Source organism: Myotis brandtii, unplaced genomic scaffold (assembly GCF_000412655.1).
Source record: "Myotis brandtii unplaced genomic scaffold, ASM41265v1 scaffold601, whole genome shotgun sequence".
Classification (NCBI taxonomy): Eukaryota; Metazoa; Chordata; class Mammalia; order Chiroptera; family Vespertilionidae; genus Myotis; species Myotis brandtii.
In genome coordinates this window covers 1,387,789-1,391,652 of record NW_005370276.1, presented here as the reverse complement: position 1 = coordinate 1,391,652, position 3,864 = coordinate 1,387,789, and the positions used below count along the sequence as shown (strand labels likewise).

The following is a 3,864-nucleotide window of genomic DNA, read 5'->3' as shown; positions in this document are numbered from 1 at the left end:
GGGGCCTTGGGAAAGAGCAGAGGGGGATGGGGCAGTGAGCGAGGGGTAGGACTGGGGACTTCTCAGATGTCATGGTGCCCGAGGGTCTGGCCGAGGGGACTGTCCCTGAGACAGGGAATCCAGGACAAGGAGGGAGCTCAGTGGGCGGGGAGGGAGGGGGGCTTGCGGGAGGCCTGGAGGGTGGCCAGGGGGAAGAGACGACCCTGAGGCTCCGGGAACTTGTGGGAGCTGCCAAATGAGCGTCGGAGAATGAGAAGCAACAAGGCCAAGGACAGGGCACGGAGGGACGCTCCCGAGGAAGAGCGTCGGGGAGAGAAGACAAGCAGGAGGGCGGCGAGGAGGACCCAGGAAGGAAGAAGCAGGAGACATGTGCACTTGATTCATGCAGATCGAGGGTCCCCGGTGGCAGCTGTTTCAAGGGTCTGGCGTGACCCCTTGGCAGTGGGCGTCAGACGCCCTCGGGCCTCAGCCCAAACCCACCCGTGTCTCCTATGTCGCTCAGGGCGCAATCCTGCCAGTGCGGCCCCCAAGCCCCAGGCCCCTTGTCCCTCCCAGATCTGGACCCGTTCCTTCTCCGCCCTCAACTTGTCACCCTCTCCTGCTTGCTCCGGCCACTGGCCTCCTTCCTGATCCCCTGACACGCCCAGCCTGGAATGTTCTCTCCCTCGAAAGTCACATGACTCCGCTGCATTCAGTTCTCTGCTCCAGCGTCACTGCCAGGAGCCTCCCCAACTCTCTCTCTTCCCCCAAAATATCACCCCGTAGGCCGCCTGGATCCTCTTTCCCGGATTTATTTTTCTCCACGGCCGGCCGTTCACCCTGCCCCCCGCCTCACACCCGATGGCTTTTCATATTGCTTTGTATTCTATTACGTAACATCGTTATCTGATCGCCTCCCCCGCCGGCTGGACTCTGAGCTCCCGTGAGGACACATGTTTTTGTCTGTTCTGTTCACAGCTGGGACCGCAGTTGTGGCACATGGTAGGTGCTCCATAAGCACCTGCAGAAAGAGGCTGAGGAAGCTGGGTGGGAGCGGATGAAAGGAAGAGGAGAGAAGACGGCACCGCAGCCTCTCTCCAGAACGGTGGTTCTCAACCTTCCTAACGCCGCAACCCTTTAATACAGTTCCTCATGTGGTGACCCCCAACCATAACATTATTTTCGTTGCTACTTCATCACTGTAATGTTGCTACTGTTATGAATCGTCATGTAAATATCTGATCTGCAGGATGTATTTAGGCGACCCCTGTGAAAGGGTCGTTCGACCCCCAAAGGTGTTGCGACCCACAGGTTGAGAACCGCTGTTCTAGAACTTTCACTGGGTATACGAGAGAGGAGAGAGCATCTGCTTCCAGTACATAGAGGGTGGCTGGTCGCGGACAAGCAGGAGGGTTGGTGTTGAGGCCTCCTGCGCTGGGCAAAGCCTTCAGGGTACCCAGTCCTTCCCCTGGAGGGAGTCCCGGGTGAATGGGGCGAGGGGGGCCGGACCCAGAGATGGATACCGACCCTTAGAAGGGAAACTGTTCCCCCTGCGAGTACAGAGTTCAGTTCCCATTTCCCAGGCTCCGAAAATTCAGGGCTGCCCGTGTATGTTCAGAGCAGCGTCCACCAAACAGTGGAAACAACCCAACCAGTTGGTACTTGGATAAATAAAGCGTGGTAGGTCCAGACCGTGGAATATTATTCAGCCAGAAAAAGGGACGAAGCACCAATACGTGGGTGAACCTCACAAATATTATGCTCAATGACAGAAGCCCGACACAAAAGGCCGCGCATTGTATGACCCCACTTATCGGAAATGTCCAGAATACGCAAACCTATGGAGATAGGGCATTAGGGCTGGAGGGAGGGAAGGGGAGTCATACCCACAGGGTGCAGCGTTCTCCTCTTTGATGATGTCAATGTTCTAACATTGATTACCCAGGTGAATAACTCTATGACTAGACTAAAGCCAGTGAATTATATGTTTTTAAATAGGTGAGCCAGATGGTATGCGACTTAGATGCATAAACTTGTTTGAGAAAAAAAGAACAACTGAGGGCCAGGGAAGAAAAAGACCTGCAGATCGAGGCCTTTGGGAAACCGCCTCCCTTGCTATACCTTCCAGTCCCAGCTTTAAATGCTTCTACCAGGCTCGATTCAGCACAGCTGGACCAGTCAAAAAGACTAGACTCCCTTGCAGCTAGCTGTGGCCACGTGACTGGCTCTGGCCAATGGGCTATGAGGAACAGGATGCGGGCCACGCCCACTCAAATCTGTCACTTAAGAGAAAAGTGAAGCCATTCTCCACTCCCACTGACAGGGCTGCTGGGCCCAGCCAGTGCGGTTCAACGGTTGAGCATCGACCTATGAACCCGGAAGGTCACAGTTCAATTACCGGTCAGGGCATATGTCCGGGTTGTGAGCTCAATCTCCAGTGTGGGGCGTGCAGGAGGCAGCCCATCAATGATCCTCTCTCATCATTGATGTTTCTATCTCTCTCTCCCTCTCTGAAATCAATTTAAAAAATAATTTTTTTTTAAAGGCAGCATGCTGGGGGGCAGCAGAACAGCAAAAGGAGAGAAAGGGGGGGACCCTAGACAACCTGGAGAAGAGCCTCTGATTCTCCACGACCCCCCCACCTGTATCAGGGCTCTGATCGAAAGACAATTCCAGCTCTCATTTGAGTAGCTGTATGTTTAGTCTCTTTTAGAACAGCTACCCTGCCCCCGGCCAGGTAGCTCAGTTGGTTAGAGCATCGTCCCGATAGGCCAAGGTTGCAAGTTCGATCCCCAGTCAGGGCACATGCAAGAAGCAACCAATGAATGCATGAATAAGTGGAACAACCAGCTGATGTTTCTCTCTGTCTCTCTTACCCTTCCTCTCCCTCTCTCTCTCTCTCTCTCAAATCAGTCAATACGTAAAAAAAAAAAAAATTACAAATTAAGAATAAAGAAAAATGGCCGTAACCAGTTTGGCTCAGTGGATGGAGCGTCGGCCTGCGGACTGAAGGGTCCCAGGTTCGATGCCGGTCAAGGGCATGTACCTTGGTTGCGGGCACATCCCCAGTAGGGAGTGTGCAGGAGGCAGCTGATCGATGTTTGTCTCTCATCGATGTTTCTAACTCTCTATCTCTCTCCCTTCCTCTCTGTAAAAAATCAATAAAAAATATATTTAAAAAAAAAAGAATAAAGAAAAATGAATCAGTAAATGAAAAACAAACAACGAAACCGCGACCCCTGCACTCTACCTGAAAGTGTGCGACCTTGAGCAAGTCAGGTCACCTCCCAGTGCCTCAGTTTCCTCATCTTGAAAACCAAGGATAACTACAGCACCTACCTCACAGGGTTTAGGTCGAGATAAAATGACTTAAAATGCTCACAATGGTGCCTACCGCCTGGTAAGCACCTGACTGCTGTAATGTATGTACATGTATCGCTGTTGTGACTGTCATCATAAATCAGACATCACTCTAAGCAATGGAGCTCACATCTGGTACCTGCAATAGGCAAACACCCTCCTAGGTGCTTTATCTGTTATTATTATTCTTTTAAAGAGGTGAGTTTGTTGTTGTTGTTGTTTTTAAATATATTTTTATTGATTTCAGAGAGCAAGGGAGAGGGAGAGAGAGAGAGAGAAACATCAATGATGACAGAGAATCATCCATCAGCTGCCTCCTGCACGCGCCCCCTCTGGGGATCGAGCTGCAACCCGGGCATGTGCCCTGACTGGGAATCGAACCCTGACCTCCTGGTTCGTAGGTCGATGTTCAACCACTGAGCGACACTAGCCAGGCTCCGGCTAGCATTTTTAATTTCCTTATTATTGTGACAGTCTTGCTCACGCTACCTGGACCCTCTGGACAGCCCTCGCCCGTGCCTCCTT

General features: G+C 52.1%; 1 protein-coding gene across 1 annotated transcript in view; it reads right to left on the bottom strand.

Moving 5' to 3' along the window:
• PRR12 (proline rich 12) overlaps positions 1-3,864 on the bottom strand; it is a 36,960-nt gene that overhangs the window by 5,472 nt on the left and 27,624 nt on the right.